The 27,444-nt window shown below is 43.6% G+C and overlaps 1 long non-coding RNA gene across 1 annotated transcript; it reads left to right on the top strand.

The window, feature by feature from the left end:
* Positions 1 to 625: 625 nt before the first annotated feature.
* Positions 626 to 11,384, top strand: LOC138818261 (uncharacterized). Its single transcript, XR_011369026.1, has 3 exons — positions 626 to 739; positions 1,276 to 1,395; positions 11,251 to 11,384. It is a non-coding gene; the product is annotated as an uncharacterized lncRNA (long non-coding RNA).
* The last annotated feature ends 16,060 nt before the right edge of the window (positions 11,385 to 27,444 follow it).

Below are 27,444 nucleotides of genomic sequence, written 5' to 3' on the forward strand. Positions count from 1 at the left end.
TCCGTCTATTAGTTCTGAGATCCAAATACCAAGCATTGAGAACAACTGACACCACACAAGATAATATAGAGACACCCTAAATTTTAAGATTAAAATTAGTCCAAAGACAAGAGGAGGGAATGAAAGATTGAAATTGGGGCTATGTCCATTTTACAATATGCTAACTGCTAATTCTGCTTCTGTAAACCTGCTTGTGCTAACACTGACTCTTCCCTTCCCAGAAATAAGTTAAAAAGTTACAAAGTCCAGATGCAGGCCCAGGGACAAGGTCTGCAAACATAGATAAAAAACAAAAGCATATGTTCTCCTGAATTCCTGTGTAAAAACTCACGGCAGGGGGCTCAAGACAAGGACCATCTGGCCAGCCCAGCAAACTAGGTCAAATGTCAACCAATCGCGAGCCTATAACTATGTGGACTCCCCCCCAGAGAAGCCTCCCCTAGGGAACCAACCAGTTTTCAACAAACAAGTGTTACAAAAATGATTGCTGGAGTATATGATAATTTTTAAGCTGAGCCAATCCTGGGGAGCCTGGGGTCTTATGCTAATCCTGTGGTTTTTGTCTTTAAAAGGGCCTGTAAACCGCTGCTCCGGGCTTCCAGTCTGCCTTGGACAGGGAGCCCGTTTGCGCAAACGCCTAATAAAATCCTCTTGCTTGTTGCATCTGCTGGTTTGGAGTCTTGGTTCGTGGGGTACCCTCCCGTAGAAGAAAGCATCCCAGTGAGTCTGGGGTCTTTCAGTGAGTCATGTAGCTCTGTACTAGAACAGCTTAACACCAATACAATGCACCTCAAGCCCTGCCTTCCCTTGAGGACCCTGCCTGTCCAGCAAGAGCTCTGCTTATCTTTTTCTTTAATAAATCTTTGCTGCTTTGCCTCTCCCTCTGTGTCTGTGGACTTTTCTTCAAGACCATTAGACAGCCTTTCAGTATCATAAGGCTTCTGATACCAAGTTGGTAAAACAACTAACAGGAAAAATTATTACTATATACCTGACTTTGCTTTAACCCAGTCTTACTCTGCGCAGGACCACAGGATTTTTTTTTTAATATTATTTTATTTTATTTGAGAACATACTGTACAGAGGGGCTACAATTACATGGGCAGGATAATGCATACATTTCTTACCAAGCATTGCAGCCTCCTCCTTTGTTTACCCTTCACCTCCCTTCCCAGCCTCCCCCCTCCCCCCACCCAATTATACCCCCCTCCCCCCCCACCGACATTGTAAAGCTGGTTTTGACATGACATTTTGTACTTCTCATTGTTGCAACAGGTCCACCTGAAGGACCACAGGATTTTATGCATGGAATAGTTACAAGCCATTTTCTCTCCAAAGCTTTTAGGATGACTTCTTTGCATTCTGGAAACACTGGTGAGAAACTTAGCTCCCAAGGTAGGTCATACAAATTTTAAAGCTTCTTAATAATTCCAAAAGGATATCTTTAAAAATTAAAAACCCAAACAGACTTTTCTTTTCTTCCATTGACAATTGTTAGGTTAGACAGACTGCAATTGAATTGCAAGGTCAACCAACCAACATTTATATTGACTATTGGAAAACTTAGAAAAGGAAGAGGAAGTTCTTATTTGTCGAGAAGGTTCACCTTGCAGATGAAAGCGTGTCAGAAAAGACCACAGGAGCCACACACTGCCAGATGTATTCAGTGTAGACCTTTCACTCACGTGTGTCCCAGCCTTTGGCCCCTGCAGGACAGAAAAGCCACTCCTCAGTGCATTCGAACCTCCACCACCCAACTGGACTTTGGAGAGCAGGTCATGCTGTACTTTGACTGACAGGGCTGCAGAAAGGCTTCCTTTATATGCATCAACAGAGGAAGGAGCTCTTTCCTGCATGTATTGTGCTGAGGACAGAGAGTAGATGAGACTTTATTTCCTGTGCTTCTCATGGCCCATTACTTCTGGGACTTCTGTGCACCAGAATTTAAAGGGAGGTGAAAGGCCATGACCACAGTGTATAGCTGGCTGGAAAACTGGGCTGTACCTTGGACTCAGCTGGAGAGATGAAAAATATTGATGCCCTTTTTTGTTGGTTTGTTCATTGTTTTTCAATACTGAGGATAAACTCAGGGATTTGTGCTCGCAGGGCAGCTGCTCTACCACTTGAGACATGCCTCCAGCGCTTTTTATTCACTGATTTATTTATTTAATGTTGGTCATGGGGCTTGAACTCTGGGCCTGAGAGCTGTCCCTCACCAATCCAGCTCAAGGCCAGCACTTCACAACTTGAGCTACAGCGCCACGTTTAGTTTTCTGGTGGTTTATTGGAGATAAGAGTTTTGTGGACTTTCCTGCCCGGGCTGGCTTTGAACTGTGATCCTCAAATCTCAGCCTCCTGAATAGCTAGGATTACAGGTGTGAGCCACCGGCCCCCAGCCCCCTTTTATTTTTGAGGTAGGATTTGCTTTGTGTCTGGGACAACCTGGTCTGCAATCTTCCTTCTCATGCTTCCCTGCATTTCTGGAGGTGACAGGCAGGCTCCTCTGCACCCAGCCATTGTGCTTTCCCCACAGCTGGGAATAATAGGTGTAAATCAACAAGCCCAGCCATTGGTTGAGATGCAGACTTGTCAATTTCTTTTTGCTTAAGCTGACTTTGAACCATGATATCCCTGATTTCTATCTCCCAAATAGTTGGGATTAGAGGGCTGAACTACTGTGTTCAGCTTGATGCCTGGGCTTTAATTTGTTTGGGTAGAGCTGTCATGATTTCAGAAAACATATGAAGTGCTTACAATACACAGAAGACTGAACAATACATTGTTAGGATTAGAGCACAGAGACTCTTGGGTCTTACGTGTTTAATTCTGCCTGGTTGGTAGATAATAGACTTACAAAGCCATTGCACCTTGTAGCCACAGTTCATGTGTGGTTTTGGTCATTGCTCTCTCTCTCCTCTCCCGATGATGAATGTGAACTGGCATCTCATAATCTATGAATGGCATTGAACACATCTTTACAAGTTTACTGGTTTTTCCCATTTCCTCATGTGAAATACCTGTTCAGGACTTTTGCTAATTTTTAATGTTAAGATGTCTGCTTTTGTTTTTAGGCCTATTTTTTATTTATAAGTTTTTTTATTGTGAAAATACAGGGGGGTTACAGTTACATGAGCAAGGTAATGAGTACATTTCTTATCAAACATTGATGCCTCCTCCTTTGTTTTTCCCTACCATCCCTTTCCTCCCACTTCCACAACTACACTACTGCCCCCCACAGTTTAGCACTGCATATGAGCTGAACACTTTGAATCATCTGTAGATTGCTGAGATTACCTAGCACAGTGCAGATGTCATGTGAATAGTTGCCCTTTCACATCATTTAGGAAATAATGACAAGAATATACATGTTCAGCTCAGATGCACTTTACTTTGTCTTCCAAATATTTGAATTTGTGGCTGTGGAACCCAGGCATACAGTGTCCAGGCTAGAGAAGTGAAACTGCTAAGTGAGTCTGAAATCATGCCCTTCAAAAATACTCTATTTTTAAATGTCAAAAAAATCCACAGAAAAGCCGTCCATTCTTTAGAGTCACATAATAACTGTAAATAGCTTGTCACTTATGTTGGAATTCACCAAATCTATGACTCTCCTGCCACAGTCCAAGTTCACCTTGCCAGGTAGTGAGAAAACCCTAGGAGATTTATAAAAACCACCACTTAACCTGTTTTACACAAAGACAACTCAGATGAATCTTGGTTCCTCTTTCACTATGGACGGGGTATGAGAGGCTAGGGTTGGGGGGACCAGATCCTCCCGAGTTCCTAGGTGCCCATTGGGACTTCAGACCTCTAATGCCAGAGGGTCTGTTGGTTTCAAGTTAATGTCAGAGCATGAAGAACATCTGCTTCATTCTCTTTTGTGCAAACAAGCAGATGAGCAAACCTGTCCAAGACAAGAGGACTTCATTGTGACAAGCAATTTTTCCTGCAAACAACTTGGCATGTGTGTCAGCTGTTTGCAATTCCAATGACCTTTTGATGGAGAACTGAGAACACTGCCAAATGGCTCCATTATGACTAGTCATTCTGATCTTTTGGTTGACTCTTCTTTGGAGCAGTGTTTCTACATGAAGATGGGTGGAGCAGTTCTCATGTCTACAAGATTTGGGGACTGCTCAGGAAGGTATTTGTTCCCACTGAATCAGGCAAAGGTGATACCTTATTTTTCTGGCTTCTACTTTCTATCTGCAAGATTTAAGCCAGCTCTCCAGAGGCCTGGCTCACAGATGTTGCCATCCCAGCGTTCTGTCCTCTGCTGTCTACTGACTATTCCCTCCAATGCTGGGCTGGCAGAATTCTCTGGTTTCTCAGCAGCGCTCTGGTCCTCTCAAGAAGAGAAACAATCAAACATAAACCCATCCAGATGTGACTGTGCAACTCAAAAGGTAGATTTCCAGGCCTGTTGTGACTCACCATTCCTCCAGATTTGATTGAAACGAGCCTTTGCTCAATGATGTGTTCCTTGTATTTTTCCATCAGACTGAAAGGAATGCCTTTGTTTATGTAGGGGGGTAAGGAGACTTTGCACTGTACATAAAAGGATGGCACCGCCAAGGCCAGGGAGTTATAGATCCTGGATCTGTGCTCGCCAATCATGGGGAAGTATGTGGCTCTAAGTCATGTATGGGATTTTCTTAGGTAGAAAAATCTATTGCAATGTATTATTCTTTTTTTTTCCTTCCAAGGAAGGCATTTTTTTAAATTTTTTATTGTAAAGATACTATACAGAGGGTTACAGTTACATGAATAAAGTAATGAGTACACTTCCTATTGAGCATTGTTACCCCCTCCATTGTTTTCCCCCTACCATCCCTTTCCTCCCAACCTTCCCCAGGTTCTTTTTTTTAAAATTGTGATTAAGTGATTACATAATTTCCCAAATTTCACAGTATTGTGGAATAATGATGCTCATTTAAAGTCACAAGTTCATTCTAACTTTCCTGGAGCAAATTGTCTATCACAGTCTATAACATATAAAGTTGTACACATATACCCCATACATGTGATCAGCAGCATGGGGATATTTAGTAGTGGTTCAGAGTTCTTTGTTTCTTAAGTCCTGTTAGTTCTGTCGTATCACCTAACGTTTTGGTTTTAGCATCCACTTATCAGGGAGACTATGTACCGTTTGTCTCTTTGCTCTTGGCTTACCTCGCTCAACATGATTCCTTCTAGCTCCATCCATTTCCCTGCAAATGCCATTATTTTGTCATTTCTAATGGCTGCATAGTATTCCATTGTGTATAGATACCACAATTTTTGTATTCATTCATCTGTGGTGGGGCATCTGGGTTGTTTCCATATCCTAGCTATTGCGAACAGTGCTGCAATAAACATGGAGGTGCACGTGTCCTTTTATATTGGTTCCTGTTGTTCAGGGTAGATGCCTAGAAGTGGTATTACTGGGTCATAAGGGAGGTCAATCTTTATCTTTCTAAGGACCCTCCAGAGTGCTTTCCAAAGTGGTTGTATAAGTGTACATTCCCACCAGCAGTGTAATAGGGTTCCTCTTTCACCACATCCCCTCCAGCATTTGTCGTTGGCTGATTTATGGATGTGGGACATTCTGACTGGGGTAAGGTGGTATCTCAGGATTGTCTTTATTTGCATTTCCTTCACCAGCAGGGATGATGGACATTTCCTCATGTGTTTCTTTGCCATTTTTATTTCTTCACCTGAGAAGTCCCTCTTTAGTTCCCTTGCCCATTTAGTAATTGGTTTGTTAGGTTTGGGAGGGATTAGTTTCTTGAGTTCCCTGTATATACAGGATTTTAACCCTGTGTCTGATATATTGCTGGTAAATATTTTTTCTACCTTGGTTGTGATAGATTTAGCTGTGCAGAAGCTTTTTATTTTAAGGTAGTCCCATTTGTCGAGTCTCTCTCCAACTTGTTGTGACCCTGGGACTCTGTTCAGGAAGTTCCTTCCTGCGCCTATTAGTTCAAGTGTCTCTCCTACTCTGTCCTGCAGTAGTTTCAGAGATTCAGGTTTAATGTTAAGATCTTTAATCCATTTTGAGTTGATGTTGGTGCATGGTGATAGGCTGGGGTCCACTTTTAGTTTTCTGCATGTGGCTGCCCAGTTTTCCCAGCACCAGTGGTTGAAGAGGCTGTGTTTCTTCCATTGTATATCTTTGGCTCCTTTGTCGAATATCAGCTGGCTGTAGACCTGTGGATTTATTTCTGGATCTTCTATTCTGTTCCATTGGTCTTCGGGTCTGTTTTTGTGCCAGTACCATGCTGTCTTTGTTATTATAGCTCTGTAGTAGAGTTTGAAGTTCGGCATGGATAGCCCTCCCATGTTGTCTTTATTCCCTAGAATTGTTTTGGCTATTCTAGGTCTTTTGTTGTTCCATATGAATTTTTGGACTGTTTTCTGTATTTCAGTGATGTACGTCAATGGGATTTTAATAGGAATTACATTGAATTTGTATATTAATTTTGGAAGTATTACAAGGAAGGCATTTTTTAAAGAGATTTCACAAATATCAACACTCATTTTTCCCCCAATATCCCAAAATTCACAAATCTCTTTGAATCAAGTGATGTATTTTGGTTCAGAAAGTGTGGATGTTGAATCCACTGAGGGCTGTTTCATCCAGGGGTGCAGTCAAGGTCAAGACGCACACAGCATTAATAAACATAGCTGTGGCTTCATTTTTGGAGCTGCTCTGATGCTGCAGACTGAAGCTAGTCATAGGTGAATCTTGCCCAGCAACCCAGACTGTCCTGTGGGTAGATGACTTGAGTTTATCAGCCTTCCATCAGCTTCTTTCTATTAAGGCAGTCATGGATGGGTGTGGTGGCTCCCTTCTGTAATCCCAGCTACTCAGATGGTAAAAATGTGGGAGGATAAAGATATTAGGCCAGCCCAGGCAAAAAAACAAGTTAGTGAGATCCCCTCCCCCATCTGAACCAATCATCTAGGCACACGCCTGTCATCCCAGCTACATAGGAGGCAAAAGTAGGGGGAGCTCAGTCCAGGCAAATAGTTGAGATGCTCGGCAAGCATGAAGTGCTATTGGTGTGGATCCAGATATAGAATGCCTGCCTAGCAAGGCCCAAACTCTGAATACAAACCCAGTACTTTCACCACAAACATGAAAAGAAAAAAAAGATTAGTCATCTCACCAACTAACAACAAATATACAATATTATTCACTACAGGGAAATAGAGCAGCCTAGAGAAATTCTGGGTGTCCCGGAACAAACAAATTAATGTCTGGATGGCAGTGCCAGGAGTCACCACAGCCAAGTGTCTGAATTTTCCTGTACCTGGTTGCCCACAGCCTCACACTGCTGAGAATTTTCTGCCCTGTGTTACTTTTAGGTCATTTTGTTTTAGGAGCGGAGACCATGAACAGTATTGACAGATTTATTTTAGCAGCTGGGGGCAAAAGAGGCCAAATAAACCTACAACAGAAATTCATATTTTGGGGCTGGAAGGTGGCTCAGTGGTAGAGTGCTTGCCTCACATGCATGAGGCCCTGGGTTCGATTCCTCAACACCACATAAACAGAAATGGCCGGAAGAGGCACTGTGGCTCTAATGGTAGAGTCCTAGCCTTGAGCTGAAGAGCTCATGGACAGCACCCAGGCCTAGAGTTCAAGTCCCACGACCAACCAAAAAAAAAATTCATATTTATTTTGCCATTAGTCTGCAGACTTAGGCAAAGAGCAGCAGGAGATGAATAATATAAAGACCAAGGAATAGAGAAATGTCTCAATCAATACATATAAACACACATATACACCATATATATATTATATAGACATAATATTAACATAAATACACATATGTGTGCACACAAATACACATATACAAATATGGCTAGCCTTTGTAAATACACATACACAATCACACACACCCACACACAAATATATCCGTCTCAGATTGTTTTCCTTTCATTCTTCCTGATGAAAACACTGTGTGGCTGTGTATGCAAGTTGGAAGTATGCTAATTTGACTTAAATATTAACAAACTCATAATTGGGTATTAAAATTTGAAAAAAATAAATCTTCCACGCAAACACAATATTAAGAAACATGGAATACAATTTCAAAACAAAGGGTACATGCACTTGCACCCCCATTTGCAGACTACCCCAGGCAATGATTGAAGTGCCTGATTTCATGGTTAGAGGCTATGGCTCCCCCTTGTGTTTACAAGAACCCCAAATCTTGCACGGATTTTGGTCACTCTTGGGCTGTTTCAATATTCATTGCTACTTAAACATTTAAGCACTTTTGTGCCAGACCTTATCATTAAACCATGCTTCTGCATGTGCTGACAATCCTATCTGAAAGGCAGTCACTTTTGAATGGACAGGACATAAAATGCCATCACTCAAGCCCCCAAATCACCCAGATTGGCCAGGCAGTAAACTCAAGTGAGCCCTTAAGGAGCATTTTAGAGAAAAATACTGAAAATAGAAAAACAGAATCCTAAAGGAGATATATACCCTACATGTTCATGGAGAAACTATTCTGAAAGAAAGGCTCTTCTGCTCTGTAAGCAGCTATTGTTTTCCTTTAGCAAAAAAGATCATTGTACTGCATAAATTTTCAGTTTTTTTTTGTTTGTTTTGTTTTTCTTTGCCAGTCCTGGGGCTTGAACTCAGGGCCTGGGCACTGGCCTTGAGCTTCTTTTATTCAAGGCTGGTACTCTACCACTGAGACACAGCACATTTCTGGCACAATTCAGAACCATTTCAGGCACAATTCCCAGCATCTGCCCCCAGCTTGTCACCAAGCAGAAATAAACTATTGGGAATTGTCAGAGGGCTGGCATTTGCCTTGGGAGGTGAGAACCAAAGTTCTTCACTTGTACTTCAGCTGTGAGCCAGCAGTGAGCTGAACAGCTGCTGCAGGACAAGGCTAAGCAGAGATGTTGGGGTGGGGGTACAGGTGGGTTGAAGCAGGAGTCAGGTGCCCAGATGAGTGGTTGGGGCTGAGGGCTGAAAGAAGGCCAGGGAGAGGTCCTAGGGTTTAAACCTCTGCAGAGAGCCAGCATTCCAACATAGAGCAGGTTGGGGATTTCAGTGTGGAATTGTTGGAGCTGGCAGGGACAGAAATAAAAGGCTTTTCCCTGCATTTGGCCAGAGAACACTGGCAGAGAACCCTTCCCTCAGTTGGGAGGGAGGATCAGCTGGTATGGACTGTCTGACCTGGACAGTTATGGAGTCACATATCTAATTATTCACAATGCAAGGCGATTACTCAGGGTGATGTATATTTTGTATGTATGCAGGGTAGTAGTTTGAGAGATAAAAACTGTTGGTTAGGATGCTGTGATTTCTGGCTACTGTAATTTTATTTTCGGAAGCAAATGTCTCTAATGATTCTCTCTACAAAACACAAGAGAGTTCAGCAAAGCAATTGATAGGCAATAATGAAGCAAGCACATGAGAGTTGTTTATTACAAGCTCCAGCCTGGATTTAAAACGATCACCGACGCCAGCAGGTCAGAGTTGAGAGCCATGACCCTTCCTTCAGCAGGGTTTTTACAGGATTTCTGGGGCATTCTATACACCATAGTATCACATAGCAAATCATATCACACCATGGGAAATTCATAAAATAATTCTAAAAGATGATTAGTTTAACTCGTGCAGGAACCGACCAGGGACTGGGGGTTGGCTGGTTCTTGGGGCTGATGCTCTTTGAAATGATCTGAGCTGCAACCAAGTGGTCTTTATCTTGCAGGAACATTTGGAACTTAGCTCTACTTTGTGGAATTTACTGTAAAGGGTACCGTAAAGGGTACTGTAAAGGTTCCTGGAATTTGGGCCCAAAGGGAGTTGCTGATACAGTTCCTGGAGTTTCAGTTATAGTGCCTTAACAGGATAGAATCTAAGCTAAAATGGCTATGTTATATTTTGTTCGGGCTTCACACTCCCTTTTTTGTTTTTGTTTTTTTTCTCAATTGTGGGGCTTAAACTCAGGGTCTGGCCACTGTCCCTGAGGTCTTTTGCTCAAGGTTAGCATTCTACCATTCTGAGCCACGGTACCACTTCTGGTTCTCTGGTGGTTAATTGGAGATAAGAGTCTCATGGACTTTCTTGCCCAGTCTGGCTTTGAACCACTCTCCTTAGATCTCAGCCTTTTAAGTAGCTGGGATCACAGGCATGAACCACCAGCATCTGGTGACAATGCTCCTCTTAATATAGTTCATTCTCCTCCCATTTCTCATCATATAATAAGAGGTTTGAACCAGCTGACTTGATGACATCTCAGGTCTTGTCTGTTGACAGTCCTCTGGTGACAGTGGCTGCAAGCTTGTTCCATTTTTTGCAACAAGCTCATCTGCATGTCAGTGGCCATGGAATGAAATCAGAAGTGGCAGAGGAATGCTCAGGTTTCTGGGGAGGCAGAATGCTTGTCACTCAGCGAAACTCAGATTTCCTTGGTATGCACCATTGATATATCATTAAAAAAACACATACAGGGCAGAGGTAATGACATCAAAGCAAGTTAATGATGTGGACCACTTATTCTTACTATGACTTATTCTGGCAGGCTAAATTCTGAGGCCATCAAGATAAAATTTCAGGAATGGCTCTTTTGTTAATTATTGATTGCAAATGGAAGAGGAATGGTTTCTCATCGGACACTATTACAGGGAACTTGTCTGCTCTTAGGCTCCTCTTGTTTTATTCCTCAACTGCCAGAGATTGGCAGCATTTTGGCTGTGTTTGTGCATACGCTTGTCATTTGTGTAATACAAGAGATGATGTCCAGCTTGGCAGCATGTTCTCCAACATGGCCATGAGAATTCAGACTGATTATTGGTTAAGCTGGTAACTGAGTTAGACTCTGGAGGACACGGTCAAGGTCAAGGTGGAACTAAAGGGCAGCCTTGTAGAGGCTATCAAAGAAGGCATGGGAGGGGGCAGGCACTGGTGGCTCATACCTGTGACCCTATATAGTTAGGAGGTTGAGAGCTGAGGATCTAGTTTGAATCCAACTCAGGCAGGAAAATATGTAAGACACTTATCTCCAATTACTACCATGAATTTTTTTATAAAAAAGCCAGAAGTGGAGCTGTAGCTCAAGTGATAAAGTGCTAGTCTTGAGCAAATAAAGCTCAGGGACAGCGGCCAGGCCCTGAGATCAAGTCCTAGGACCGGGACAAAACAAACAAGCTCAGATCAGCAGCCCCTAGAGTTCAAAATTATGTTTCTTTTACCTTAAAAATACCTAAGTATAGACTTTATTCTCTTCCTCCTAGGATCCTGGAAGCCTGTCATCTTCCCATGTTACTTCTGATATAAAGCGAAGCCCATTTAGCTCTGCAGCCTTTAGACCTCATCTGTTAGCTCATACAAAACAAAATTTATATTAAATGGAATTTCAGAAACATCATCCTGGTCTAAATTGAACCTCACTTGATGGGAAGCAAAATGTGTGTTGGTAATTTTGCTTTGGATTCTTGCCTTGGGGCTCTTTGAATTCTAGGGCTGAAGGGAGAGAGAGCCCCTGTCCAGACCTCAGTCTGCCCCTCCCAGGGTGTGACTCCTGACACCTCGCTCTTAGTCACCCCCCCCAACACGTTACACACCCCAATCAGACGTAGAATAGAGGGAAAATGATGACCTCCTAGAAGCTTCACTTTTCTCTGTTCAGACCCCTGATTGAAAAAGAGCAACTCTAAAATATGACAATCACCCCAGTATCTCCAATATCAGTCCTTTAGGCTGCTAGACCTTGGGGGACACTGGCAGCATTTGTTTGGGCAAGAGTTGACAAAATAGGGGTGAACACATAACATGTGGAAAAGCATGAAGACATAAAGCCAGAATCCATCTTCAGCTTGGACTGTTCACTCCCAGGGAAAATGCTCTTTAGATGGCGGGGCATGGATGGGGCAGGAGGGCAGCGCAGGTTTCCAATGACAGAGAGGACATAGTGACATTCCAGGGAAGGCCCACAGTGGCCCTGGGAGGAGCTGTCATTGCTCCAACTCCACAGAGCAGGGCATGCAGGGTGAGAAGGGCCTGAGGTCAGGAAAAAGATTGAGCAGGAGTGATAGATATGCTTGGTAACTTTGTGTCACCCTCTAATCAAGTCAAGCGTTGCACTTAGAATCCATGATAACGCTGGTACTCAGCTTTCTTCCTAGTTCTGCTTCCCTTGTAGCGGGGATTACAGAGATGTACTGGCTTGGTTTTATGAGACAGTGTCTCATTAAATATTTTTTCATTTTTATTTTTTTATTGTGAAAATACTGTATAGAGGGGTTACAATTACATGGGCAAGATAATGAGTACATTTCTTATCAAGCATTGTAGCCTCCTCCTTTGTTTCCCCTTCTCATCCCCTCCCATCCTCCCCCTCATTAACTATTTTCATGCCTGCACCAACCTTGAACTCGTATCCTACATCTGATATCTCCCAAGTAGCTGAGATTATAAGTATGATCCACTGAGCCCAGCCCTCACACCTGTTTTTCCAGTGATCAGGTGAGAAGTACTTTGAGGCAAAGATGGGAGAAAAATCAGTTCTGGTCATAGAGGAATTTGGCTCTTGCTTATGGAAGACAGTTGACTGACCAAAACTGAATACAGCCAATGTGGCTGCTGGTTAGCAACAATTCATCAGGTCAGATCAAAGTCACCAGTGTTTTAGCTTTAGATAAGCAACTCACCCATTGAGGGGAAAAGTAAAAACAGTCTAGGGTGATTTTTGTTAGTAGTAGAAGAGTTGGCCCAGTTCCTTCCCCACCCCTACCCCTTCTACCCAGGAGCCAAGCATTTCTCTCACAGATAAGTTTTTTTTTTAATTTTTTAATTTTTAATTTTTTATTGTGAAAATACTGTACAGAGGAGTTACAATTACATGGGCAAGATAATGAGTACATTTCTTTTTTATTATTTTTTATTTTTTATTTTTTTACAGAAACTATTAGTATTTATTTTATTTTGTGAAAATACTGTACAGAGGAGTTACAATTACATAGGCAAGATAATGAGTACATTTCTTATCAAGCATTGTATCCTCCCCCTTTGTTTCTCCTTCCCATCCCTTCCCATCGTCCTCCTCCCCGCCCCCCACGAAAGTTGTAAAGTTCCTTTTTGACGTAACGACTTGTACATCTCATTGTTGCAATGGGCCTACCTGTATCCCTATTTAAACGGTTTGTTTTTCCCCTTCCCCTCCACAAATTATGCTGACATCAAATACAGTGAAAGCAAGGGTTATACTGTGGGGGAGGGCCATACAAAGCAACAAAGAAATAATATTATAAATGTGTTAAAAAACAATTGCATGAAAGAAAAAAAAACATTTGAATACATATCTTAGGGTTCATTTCCTTAACATCACCTTATCTGACCTTTTCTGCATGGTTTCCCTTATTTGCAATATCTAGTATATGAATACATTTCTTTTTTTTTTATTGTGAACATACTGTACAGAGAGATTACAATTACATGGGCAAGATAATGAGTACATTTCCTATCAAGCATTGTAGACTCCTTTCTTTACCCTTCACATCCCTTCCCAGCCTCCCCCGCCCCCCCACTCAATCCCCCCTTCCCCCACCAAAGTTGTAAAGTTCATTTTCAACATGACAACTTGTACTTCTCATTGCTGCAACGGGTCCACCTGTATCCTTTTTTAAACGACCTGTTTTTCGTTTTTCCCCTTCCCCTCCACAAATTATAATGACATCAAATACTGTGAAAGCAGGGTTTATACTGTGGGGGAGGGACATACAAAGCAACAAAGATATAATCTTATAAATGAGTTAGAAACAATTGCATGAAAGAAAAAAAACATTTAAATACATATCTTAGGGTTCATTTTCCTAACATCACCTTATCTGACCTTTTCAGCTTGACTCATACATATACTAGATATTGCAAATAAGGGAAACCATGGGACCTATGTTTCTTTGGCCTTGGCTTACTTCACTTAATATAATTTTTCCAAGTCTTTCCATTTCCTAACAAATGGGGCAATGTCATTCTTTCTGATGGAGGCATAGAATTCCATTGTGTATATATATCACATTTTCTTGATCCATTCATCTACTGAGGGGCATCTGGGTTGGTTCCAGATCTTAGCTATGGTAAATAATGCTGCAATAAACATAGTTGTGCTGGTAGCTTTAGTGTGGTCTTGTTTGTAAACATTTGGGTAAATGCCCAAAAGTGGGATTGCTGGGTCATAGGGGAGCTCTATGTGGAGTCTTTTGAGGAACCTCCATACTACTTTCCAAAGTGGTTGAGCAAGTTTACACTCCCACCAACAATGAAGTAAGGTTCCCTTCTGTCCACATCCCCTCCAGCATCTGTTGTTATTAGAGTTCTTGATTATAGCCATTCTAACTGGGGTGAGGTGGTATCTCAATGTTGTTTTGATTTGCATTTCTTTTATGGCTAGGGAGGTTGAGCGTTTCTTCATGTGTCTATTGGCCATCCTTCTTTCTTCTTCAGAGAAGTTTCTCTTTAAGTCTTTAGCCCACTTATTTATTGGGCAGTTGTTTCTTTGAGGATTTGTTGTTGGGGGATTTAAGTTTTTGAGTTCCAAGTATATTTTAGATATGAGACCCTTGTCTGTTGTATGGCTAGTGAAGATCTTCTCCCAATCTGTGGCCTTTCTATTGATCTTGCTAGCTATGTCGTTTGCCATGCGGAAGCTCTGCAACTTCATGCAATCCCATTTGTCCAACCTTTCTTTGATTTGTTCTCACAGCTAAGTTTTATGCATTAACAATTACCCTGAAACACAAATTGAAGAGTTTCTCTGAGCAAAAAAAGCAATTTCATTCTCCTCTGATTTTTTTTCTTCTACGGACAGGTTAGCTTGAATCTGCAAGCTGCCATCTCTGCAGACATATTCTAAGCTGACCTCTTGACAATGTCATCTTAGAGATGAATTGAAGCCTCAGACTAGACAGGGGTATAAAACAAACAAAGAAACAAAAACCAACAACAAAAAACCAAAAGCACTTGCAGAACTTGGTGTCTCCCCATATTATCACGCTGAGTTTTGGACAAGTCTTTCAAATGTTAAGTGTTTTAAAAGTCCCCTAATCTAATTTGCCTTTCTGTCTTCTTCAGGGATGGTGAGGGAAGGTTAATGAGAAGATGGCAGCTGCTTTGATCTCCTGAGGAGAGACGTGTTTGAATATCTCACACAGTGACCAGGTAGAGGCAAGATTTTAGAAGGAGAAATGACCCATCATTAACACGCTCATCTGTACACCGGAGCCGGCTGTTATTCCAGGCCAGTCCTATTTATGGACTTGTTGTTCTGAAGAGAAAGAGAGACTCTGCTGTGTTTCCAGCATATCTGGTGACTTCTGTCCCTGGCAGCCGACCTCATGGTGCCTTCGGGATTACAGATCAAATAATCTTCCACCACCTCTTCTTCTTCTTGGTTTGATCTTTGCTTAACCTCGCCTCACTCAATTTTTATTGCTTCCTACTTTTTCCTCTTTTATTTTGGCAATTCCTTCTGATGTTTCCTAACATACCAGGCTCTCTCCCTATCCTTTCACCTCCCCCGACTTTTGTAACAGAATTTACTGAATGTTCTTTTTCTTCAGAACTCTCTTTTTGTCTGTTTCTGTTTTTGATACCAGTACTAGTGCTTGAACTCAGGATCTGGGTGCTGACCCTGAGCTTTTGTGCTCAAGGCTAGCGCTCTATCATCTGAGCCACAGCTCCACTTCTGTCTCTTGGTAGTTCATGGGAGACATGAGTCTCTCATGGACTTTCCTGCCTGGGCTGGCTTTGAACCTTGAGCCTCACATCTCAGCCTCCTGAATAACTGGGATTACTGGCATAAACCACAGACTCCTGGCTGTATTCTTTTCTTCCATCTTCCCAATGTTATCATGTGGCCAGTTGCCATGACCTGTCAGGTCTGAGCGGAGCTTTGTGTCCCTGAGGAAACTTTGTGTGTTTTCCTAGTCTAGTAGAGAGGGCCTTGAACAGTCTTCTCTCATCATGTGCTCAACTTTTCCTAGAGCTCCCTGAGCATCCATCGTCCTCTCGCTGCAGACCAGAGGTTGTCAATCTCCACAGTGCTCTAAAAGCACCTTGGGGTAGAATCTAGGGAACAGCACTTATAAAGTTTTCTAGGTGCTGCTGGGACCTCTGTCCCTTTGAAAACCCCTGTACTAGATTGTCATATCCTGAGGGCATGGGTTGTGACCACACCTACAATGCTGGCTCACTGTTGCATGGAAGAGTTTATGGAATGAGTGAATGTAGCCTTAAATGTGCAGGTCCCGACCTTTGGTGGCCAGACTGCTGTTGGAAGACCAGCCTCTTGGGAACCTGAGGTTCTACAATTATCTTCCATAGAAAGGAATTAAGTGAAAATGAAATCTATTGAGTACTTTTACTGCCTTGTCTTCATGAGTCCTTACCTTTGGCTCATTCTGTTCACTAATATGGAAGCTTATTTAGAAAGTCAGCTTATGATAAGGAGGAAGAAGAAAGGACAGTAATGGCCTTGCAGGGTAGTCTTACTTGGCAGCAGTGTTTGACAAACATCCACTTGCTACTCTCCAGATCCTCTGATTGGATCTTCTTGACATTTGATGAAGTTTATCTGAAGGGCATTGAAATCACAGAGAAGCTTTTGAAAATTTCTGCCCATGCTCCTAAGAGCATAAGACTAAAAAGATATTTATTTATTTACTTACTTATTTACTGAGTCTCAAGGCTGGAACTCAGGGCCTGGGTCCTGTCCCTGAGTTTTCATGCTCAAGCAAGTGCTCTACCACTTGAGCCATGGCTCCACGTCCAGCTTTTGGTGGTTAATTAGAGATAAGAGTTTCATGGACTTTGCTACTTGTGCTGGCTTTGAACCATGGTCCTCAGATCTCAGCCACCTGAGTTTTAACTAGGATTACAGGCCTGAGCCACCAGTGCCTGGCTTCCAAAAAGTCTTTATGACCCTAACATGGGCTTGGGGACAGCCAGCCGCTGTCCCTGTGGGCCAGGACGAGACCTGGGTGGGAAGTCCGGGAACTTGGAACTCTAAGGATAGAGAATGACTGACCTGTCTCTTCACCTACCTTCTGAGATCTTCCAGAGTGGAGGCCACCATGTCTGTTTCCATTTCTTTTGGGCCTGGCACAATTTCTAACACCAATTCATAATATCAAAGGTCAAGACAAATTCTGGACCTTTGGTTAATTAGGCTCCATTGAGTTTTAAGCGATAGCAAACCAACTCGTGACCATTGAAGCATAAAATAATTGAAGCAATTGTAGTAGTTTGGAAAGCCAAAACCAACATTGGCAAAGGAAACCCTCATCCAGCAGAGGGTCTCAGGAAGGCTGTCCCCATGGCCCCTCTGGGGACCACTGACCCTTGACCTCAGCATCCTGGCTACCACTGCCTCTGCTTCTCTGGTTTGTCTTGGGTTTGTTCTCTCTTCCTGCAGGTGAGCTGTGACAGCCAGTAAGCATGAATAATGGTGGTTCCCAAAAGTTCTGTGTCCTCCAAGCTCATGTAATAGACTCCATCCAAAAGAAGGACACTGGCTAGGCCAGGATGAACAGTTAGGTCTGCAGTGGTACACCTCAGGGCTGGGCCTGTTAGCCCTGGGCATCAGGAAGTGTCTTTGAGGAATAGTACCTTTGTTCCCACCAGGGGATCCATCGCTGGTATCTGGACTTCCTGGCTCCTCACAGGCACTCTACATCTCCATAGAGAAGCACCAACCGGCTCTGAATTTGTAGATTTCTTGAGAAGATACAATCATGTCTAAACATCCCTGCACAGACTTATTTATCCATGGCAGTCAGTCCTCATCATAGTTAGGTTGTAGAATCAGCCTATGTGCTTGTCATCTGACAGATGGATAAAGATGATGTGGTAGGTATACATAGTGGAGTCTTACTCAACTGTAAAGAAGAAGGAAGGCAGAGAAGGAAGAAGGAAGGAAGGCATATTATTTTCAGGAAACTGGGTGGAACTTGCTGATTTTTATGTCCAGTAAAATAACCTAGAAGGAAACCATATTTTTCAGAAAGAAAAATATCACGTATTTCCTTCAATGTGAGGACTCTTGAAAGTTGAAAGGAAACTCTTAGAAAGGAGAAAAGGTATCAAGGTGAAGGAAGAGGGGACGACAAGGAGGGAAATAGGAGGGACCAACATCAGTAAAGTAGCCATGGCTACCCATGGCTCATATCTGTAATCCTAGTTACTCAAGAGACTGAGATCTTTGAGGATCAAAGTATGATGCTAGCCTAGGCAGGAAAGTCTGTGAGACTCTTACCTCAAATTAACCACCCCAAAGTTGCAAGTGGAGCTGTGAATCAAGCGGTAGAGTGCTAACCTTGAGCAAAAAAGCTCAGGGACAGCGCCCATGCCATGAGTTCAAGCCCAAGGACCAGGACACATACAGAAAAAAAAAGTATGGTATTTTCCTGTATGATATCACAACAAACCCCATTATGCTGTAGAACAAATATATACGAATAAAACAAGAAATGTGAGAATTGTGATAGTAGAGGAATTAAACAGACAGAGGCAGCTGAGCCTCATTCATACAACACAGAATGTGGGAACCAAGGAAGATCCTGGACTCTGGCAGGCAAAGGAGAGAACAAAGTAAGTTGAGATCTGGGACCAGAGAGACTGACTGAATGGAGCAGAAGAGACTGAACAGAACTGTCAGCAGGGTGCTGAGTGAGGAATACCAAGGACAATAGGTGGGCAATGGGCTGGGGGAAGACTTCTTTACCTTCTTAGCTGCCCCCCTTCAGACCAGTGACCAGGGAGGAAAACAGGCAGCAGCCCTTTTACAGCTCATTTTGAAGGGGACCGCTTCCTGTGGCAGGCCTGGCAGGCTATCTATACAAGCTGTCCCCGCGAGCGTGACATACAGGCACATGGGCCTCTTTGATGGTGCTGCCTTTCAGAATAACCAGAATTTGAAAACTTGTCACATAAACCATGCACTCTGCAGTGCTCTTCTCTCTGCTACCGTAATGGCCCTCTGGGTGCAAATGAATTTTCACTTAGCCAAGTCAAGCTTCTCTCCTAAGCTAGACACAGCCCCACGATTTTGAAGCAGAGGACAGAATGTAGCAAGAAGGGTATGGTTCTGCATAAGAAGGAGAGATGTATTCACTTTGTGTGGAGGGAGAGGGTGGTGGAGGGACGGTCATCCTCTAAGCAGGGGACAAAGGGACAGAGGCTGACTCTTGAGAAGCAATGGCCAGTCAGAAAACCATAAGCTGGAGATTTTGGTACATGGGGCTTTTCAAAGCAATAGTATCCATCCTTCAATTTTCTCACTTCCTTAGAGAAACCATTATAAGAACAAGATGTGGGGCTGGGAATGTGGCTTAGTGGTAGAGTGCTTGCCTAGCATGCATGAAACCCTTGGTTTGATTCCTCAGTACCATATACAAAGAAAAAGCTGGAAACTGCCCTGTGGCTGAAGTGGTAGAGTGCTAGCCTTGAGGAAAAGAGGCTCAAGGACAGAGCCTAGGCCCTGAGTTCAAGCCCAAGACTGGTTTAAAACCAAAAAACAAGACATTTACATATAGCATTCAGTTTCAAAATGTAACAGCAAACCAAGGTTTTGTTAAGTTTTGCTTTCAAAAGGTATCTGGGTCCATATCCTTCGACTCAACCAAAGTTGGACTGAACACATCAGGGGAAAATGGTGTCTCTGTCAAATGTGTAGAGACTATTTTTTTTTCTGTTAATACTCCCTAAATGACTCAGTTGAAAAATATTTACATAAGATTACATTATCTTAAGTACTATAATCTAGAGTTGGATCAAAGGCCATGGGAAGACGTGCATATCTTACATGCAAATACGACACCATTTTATACTAAAAAATGTTTGCACATTCTTGTGTTTTTGGAATCCACGGAGTCCTGGAACCAACCTCGTGCAGCTACAGAAAGGCGACTGAATGTATGCATCTTCCCTTTGTGCTTTCTGGCTCTGATGAGCAACTGCCTCCTGCTCTCTGCTCCAGAATTGCTAGTGAGAGGATCACACACAATGGCCATGGTGGAGCTTTGTGTGGATTGGGAAGAAGGGTTGTGTCCACCATTGGGTCGATGTGGGGTGAAGACAACCAAGCTCCAGCAAACACAAAAAGTGGTGCTGTACATTCAGCAATGGGCGCAAGGGTGGAGGAGAATTCCAAGGCAGATACAGAGAGGGAAACTGGGTGTCCCACCATGCCTGGGAAGGGGGCTTTTATTTTGCTCAAAACTAGTGCTTTACCACTTGAGCCATGCCGTCAGCCCAGCTTTGGGCTGGTTCATTGGAGAAGGAGTCTTTTAGACTTTTCTACCCAGCCAAATTGACTTCACACTGAAATCCTCCAGATTTCAGCTTCCTGAGTAGCGAGGATTACAGGCATGAGCCATTGGCACCAGGCTCCAAGTAAATGTATAAGCAAAAAGCTTAAGCATCCTACCAAGGACAAGGATGCTTAGTATCTCATGCTATTTGTTTTATCTTTCTCTATATGCTTTATCATGTTTATTCCTTGTTTTCTTACTCATTGTTTTGTGGAAGCACTGGCATTTAATTACAAGGTACCAGGCCAGTAAGTACTGTAGGTTTACCTGTTTCCCCTGAGCCATTTGACTTGCATATTAAAAGGCAGGATCAGTGGTAAAAGCAGGTGGCCTTAGCCTTCAACATGAGAGTTGCAGAGAGGAATATGGAAAAGCACTCACTCCACTAGGACCATCCCTGCTCCTAGTAAGCTCTATTCTGGAATGTGGAAATGGCTTCCTAGAGACAGTATCTCTCTCCCCACTCCCGCCTTTGCCTTTCGCAGGGCTCTCTGTGTCCTCTTTTCTTGAGTCTGTTTTGACTCTGTCATTCTGAAACTTCTGCTTGCTGCTTCCTTTCCATGCTCCCTTTTCCATATCTGAAAGCATTGTCATGTTTTGGCAAACGGAAATTGGAAGAGTGTGTCAGAGTAGCAGAGAGAGATAAAAAACTGTCTCAGATGCTGTGGAGCCCAGAGCAAACCAGAGGCCAGTTTGGATGAAGGCTGTGTTGGACCAGCCTGATAGTCTCCACCTTCCCGAGTATCCTGCCCAGCCATGCGTATCCTTCTGTATGTCCTGATACTGCCTCTTAGGTCTCCCACAGGATTTCTATCTTTCACAGTCTTTGTGGATTTCTCTCTCCTCCTCCTCCCTCCTCCTCCTCCCTCTTCCTCCTCCCTCCTCCTCCTCCTCCTCCTCTTCCTTCTGCTTCCAGTCCTGGGGTTGAACTCAGGACCTGGGGACTGTCCATGAGCTCCTTTTGATCAAGGCTAACATTCTACTGTGACACAATTGAACCCAGGGTTTCATGCATGCTAGGCAAGCACTAAGCCACATTCCCAGCCCCTCTGTCTGCTTTTTTTTTTGGGGGGGGGTCCGGTCGTGGGGCCTGAACTCTGGGCCTGGGCGCTGTCCCTCAGCTCTACAGCTCAAGGCTAGCGCTCTACCACTTGAGCCACAGTGCCACTTCCAGCTTTTCTTCCTTTTGCTTATATGGTGCTGAGGAATCAAACCCAGGGCCTCAGGCATGCAAGGCAAACGCTCTACCACTGAGCCACCTTCCCAGCCCTTCTGTCTGCTTTTATCTTTTCCAGTCTGCTTGTTTCTATGGCTTTCCTCCTCTTTCTCATCTTCCCCATACCCTTCTCATATTCACACAATGTTGAACTTGGAGAAGCCTGTTGAAGCAGGAAGAGGATACGCCATTTGGCACTAAATGCTCTTTTGTTAAAGATGTTCTCATCTAGATGCCATCTGTGGGGCCTTTCAAAACAAAACAGAATGTGACTCTCCGTAATTTTGTGTTTGTTTCCATTTGGGGGCAAGTGTCTGTGGCATAACTGGGTACAATTTCCCCCAGCAGGACACTTGATTTCCCACACTGCTCTTCTGTTTCCACACACACTTCTTGAAAGGATGGGAGTCTGTGTCAGTGAAGGTGTCAGGAAGATGTGGGTGTGGTATTTCTAGAGGTCTGCTGAACAATCTGCTACCCATGCACCTGAGAGTGGTAAATGCTGGGTTGGCAGCATCTGGATTCAGTGCTATGTGACTTGTCCCCTGTTTTCCAAGAGGAACCTCAAGAGAGAGCCCTTTGTATTACAAGTCATGTTTGTTTGTTTGTATTCTGATGCTGAGGATGCAAAACCCAGGGCCAGGTACAGGCCACACCCAGCGGCATCCCCAGAGAGAACACTTTGTTAAGGCAAATTGCTTAGGTTCACTGCACATGGTGTTGCAGAAACATCATTTTTCAATTGAAAGCAATCAACATACATTGGGAACTAGTCTATCCCCCTATCGTGCAAGGCCTGTACAGAGCATGCCCAGATGGCTTAGGATATCAGACACACAGGCAAGCAAAGACAGACATAGAGAAAGTGAGGAGACTTGGAGAAGAATTGTTCCATTCCACAGGGGTGGGATGAGGCAAACAAGGTCTTGAAAAAGGTAAAGGACTTTGTGCCAAAGGGAGACAAGGACTGGAGATGTAGCTTCAGTGGTAGAACACTTGCCTAGCAAGCACAAGGCCCTGAGTTCAAACCTCAGTATTGCCAAAACAGTGGAGGGAAGAGGGTAGCAAGGAGACTCATGCTGGGGTCATACAAGCGTGAGTGCAGACTGGACTATTCCAGGGCAGTGGAAATTATAGCTAAATCTACAGCATGGAGCTCCTGGGAGGTTGGGGGTCTTCCTGGTAACAAGAACCACTAATGTTTCCTCTGCTCTGTTCAGTGCAGAGTGGCACTCGAAGGCCCATGTACAGGATAGACCTGGGAGATGCTATGGGCCTTTGAAGGTTCTTAGGTCGTTGGGAATATTGACGCCAGGGCTGGTCCTATTGCTCTGTACTTCCTGGCTGGTAGTTTAGCATTTGTTTTATCACATGCTGCATCATGATGTGCTATGGTTGCCAGAGGCTCCAGAACCACCCAGAGACCATGGACTTCCAAAACCATGAACCAAAACAGCCCTTCTTCCCTTTCCGCGTTGACTATCCCAGGCATTTCTTCATAGGCAAGGGGGCGGGGAGAGCTAATCAACTCATCCACTCTGCGTTCTGAAGTCAGCACAGACCAAGTTCTTGCCGTGGGCTGACTAGAAATGAGTATGTCTTTGTACACTTGCCTTGTAAGTAGAAAATGAAGGGATTTGAGGTTAGAGAAACAGGTTCAGTTCCCAAACTCTACCTAGCCAAACATTACATAAAATCATCCTGTGGGCACCACTACTCCTGTCCTCCATTCTTCCATCCCTCCTTTCCTCCCTCCCCCTGTTCTTCCCCCTTCTTTCCTCTCTTGGTTCCTGCTCTCCTTTATTCTGTCTTCTCCACTACTTCCCAGAGAACAAAACCTTGCCTTGAAGCGCCATCAAGGGCATACCCTACTCAGGTCATCCCCGTGACCTCCTTATACTTCTACCTCTGCCCTTGCCCAGAGCCAAGCCAGATGTCAGGCTTAGCACATGACTGAGTCCCCACAAGGAACCCATTAATGGAGAAGCACTGGGGACCCATGCAGACTCAATTGAGGAGCGCTGGGAGGCAGATTAAGATGTTTACACCAGACATTCCACAGAAGAGAACATAAAAAATAAAAAACTTCCATTGGGCATTACTGTGCTTTAAAGCTACTTCCTGCAGTAGAGTCGCTGGACAGTAGCTTCATTTTCCTTCCTTTTACACAGCATCCACAAGCTCCCCTCTTCTCCCTTTCCTCCTATTGGAAGAACTTCCTTCCAGTCTTGCTGCAGACACAAACTGTAGTTTATGTCACCCCATCAACATGGTAAACAAACCAGAGACCCGTAGATGTGGCCACCTAATAGGGCCATTCATTTATGATTTGAAGACTTAGAAGAATAAGACAAGATCTGCATGGGTTACTTTAATTCAGAGCTTGATGAAAATGATCATGTGCTATTTTGATACAGAGAGCCATACTTGATGGCTAGAAGCATGTATAAATTTGATACAGAGAGCAGTACTTGATGGCTAGAAGCATGTATAAGCTGATGCAATCACTATAGCTCACCTCCAGTCAGCTCTAAGGGTCAGGTAAGAGGTCATTGCTCTTAATGTCCAGACTCTACTCACAGTGTGGCTGGTGTCTCCCTGAGTAGCTTGCAAGCGGTCTAATTCCCTTCCTTTCTTCTCTTCCTGGTCATATTCCTCACACCAGGGAGGAAAAGCTCCTTCCCATCCTATTATGCTTTCCACAGTCCTTTCCGGTTGCTTGTTAGCATCCAGAATGGCTTGTAACGCTGCAGCCTGCTCACTGCCACCCCAGTTTCTGCTGTTTGTAATGATGCTGGCAGATGTGTTCTAGGTATCAGAGTTCTGCCGGCTGTGGTGACAAGGCGGGGGTGGGAGATTAACTTCAAACAAAAACCGGATCCCCTAATTGTGCTATGTCCTGGCACTACAGAGAAGCATCATTAAGTTCCACCCTCCTCCATGGCAGCAGATTTAGATATTATTCTGCAATAACTCTCTACTACATACTCCAGGGATTAAGCTGCCTAACCTGGATTCTGAGTCTCTGTGTATCCGTATGTAGAATGGTGATAATAATTTAGAATTCCAGTGTTATGAGGATGAGTATGGTCAGGTTAAACACCCTTGATTATGTTATGCATTATGAGTATGTCTTGGCAGCTAATAAGTCTTTACATCTATTTCTTTCCTACAGATTCTTCTCCACAAATACTAAATTGATATGACACCACCATAAATTGCAAGGTTCATCTAGAAAACAAAGGAATAATATAATAAAATACCAAATATTTGTGAAACAAGTGATACATATTATTTATGAAATCTGATTTAAAACTAGAAAGGAATTGGGAGAAATAACGAGGAGACTACAGAGATATCTTTGAAGAAATACAGGTATTCATCATGCAACTCTCTGGATTCTAAATCACAATGTATTAACTGGATAAAGAAAAATAATATACAGGTCTTTATTCTACTCTGGGAATCGCTGGTTCTGTCTAGAAAAAAAAAACTTGCCAGATTCTCATTACGTTGGTGGCTTTGCTGCAATCAGAACAGAGAACCTCCCATGCCACATCCAGGATCACCTCCATGCAGCACCGTGCACACCTTCTAAACAGAAGGCTGGACTGTTCATTATGGTCTTTTGTTTTTGCTTTTTTTTTTTCTGTCAGTAGCAGGGCTTGAATTAAGGCCCTGAACTCTTTCACTCAAGAACAGCACTTTACAACATTGAGACACAGCACCACTTCTGGTTTTTCTAGTCATTAATTGGACATAACAGTCTCAAGGACTTTCCTGCCCAGGTAGCTTTGAACCGGGATTCTCAGCTCTCAGCCTCTTGAGTAGCTAAGATTACAGGCATAAGCCACCAGCACCAGGCTCATTATGTATTTAATTTCAACATTTTCTTTCCAAGCAATGATGTGAAAGGAACTCTGTGAATTTTTTTATTTTACTTTTGTTGTGGGTCCTGGGACTTGACCTCTGGGCTTGGACGCTGTCCGTGAGCTCTTCAGCTGAAGGCTAGCTGTCTACCACTTAAGCCACAGCCCCACTTGCGGCTTTCTCTACTTATGTGGTGCTGAGGAATTGAACCCAGGGCCTCATGCATGCAAGGCAAACACTCTACCACTGAACCACCTTCCCAGCCCCTCTGAATGAATTTGAATTTAGTTTGGATCACTTAGAAGGAAGGTGACCATGGCCAACTTTCAGGTTATGTTTCTCAGTAACTCTGCAGGACAGTTCTTATCCCATGAAAAGTTGTTCAGCAACTAGAATCAGGCCTCTGATTCTTTTGTTGTTGTTGTTGTTCCAGTCCTACGGCTCAGGGCCTGGGTGCTATCCTTGAGCTATCCTTGACTCAAGACTGGCGCTCAACCTCTTGAGCCACAGTGCCACTTCCAGCCTTTTTTGAGTAGTTTATTGGAGATAAAGGTCTCACAGATTTTCCTGCCCCAGCTGGCTTCAAACCTTGCTCCTCATATCTCAGTCCCTCCTGAGTAGCTAGGATTACAGGCTTGAGTCACCAGCACCTAGCTTAGGCCACTGGATCTTGATTTCAATCAGTCACTATCAAATTTAGATTCTGCCTTGATCTTGCAAATCTGTCCAAACATCAATTTTCTCTTTGGCAAATTTGGTGCCTTACCTGGCTTCAACCTTTCCTAGATGGACCTGTACACTTAGCTTTCATAATATGCTAATTAAATGTCCACACTGTGTGTGTGTGTGTGTGTGTGTGTGTGTGTGTGTGTGTGTATACATGCATGTGGGTGCACTCACCAGTCCTGGAGCTTGAATTCAGGGCCTGGGTGCTGTCCCTGAGCTCTTGTGCTCAAGGCTAGCACTCTACCACTGAGCCACAGCTCCCCTTCTGGCTCTTTGGTGATAAACTGTAGATAAGAGTCTCATGGACTTACCTGCCTAGACTGGCTTCAAACTGTGATCTACAGATCTCAGCCTCTTGTGGAGGTAGGATTACAGATGTGAGCCACCAGCACCCAGCAAGTGTACACATTTCATGTCAAGTGTGTGTATGTATGAACACACATGTGTGAAGCTGCAAAGGGATTTGACTTGTGAGCAACAATGAAATTTGACAGTTGTTTGGGAATACCTGATCACAGCGGTGAATCCCCTGGACCCTCCCATGTTATCTACCAGTGTTCTAACTCATCCCTAGATGTGGAAGAGAGTTAAGACTCCTCACCTGTTGTGAACACAGCATCCAGTAGCAAACATTGCCAAATTTGAGCAGAAGTTAGCTGGCATTCTGAGTCATTGCCTAAGGCAAGGAGCAGATTCAGTAGCCTCTGCAAGAGGGGGTGAACTCAAGAGTGCACCCTAGCCCAGGAGTGGCATCTGCCACAAGAGGGGGTGTACTCAGTAAAGTGCATCCTGGCCCCGGAGTGACACACAGATTCCCCCCCATCCCTTACCCCTCTACAAACCCAACACAATATGAGTCAACAAGCCTACTGTAAGAACCCAACTTCAAAACTACTAGAGGAAAACATAGCCATAACACTCAAAGACATAGATCTTTCTGAACAGGAATCTCCAATATTTCGGGAAAGAAGAGTAAGAATTGACCAATGAGATTGCATCAAATTAAGGAAACTTCCATGCCCTGAAGGGAAAAAAACCAAGTCTTTTGTTGTTCATGGTGCCTGAACTCTGGGCCTGGGCACTGTCCCTCAGCTCTTCAGCTCAAGGCAAGTGCTCTACCTCTTGAGCCACAGCGCCACTTCCAGTTTTCTGGTGGTTAATTGGAAATAAAGAGTCTCATGGACTTTCCTGCCTGGGCTTGTTTTGAACTTGGAATCCTCAGATCTCAGTCTCCTGAGTAGCTAGGATTACAGGCGTGAGCCACTGGCACCCAGCCAAAAAGAAGTCATTTGAATGAAAAGACAATTGAG

Source organism: Dipodomys merriami, unplaced genomic scaffold (genome assembly GCF_024711535.1).
Source record: "Dipodomys merriami isolate MVZ:Mamm:240054 unplaced genomic scaffold, mDipMer1.0.p SCAF_722, whole genome shotgun sequence".
Taxonomy (NCBI): Eukaryota; Metazoa; Chordata; class Mammalia; order Rodentia; family Heteromyidae; genus Dipodomys; species Dipodomys merriami.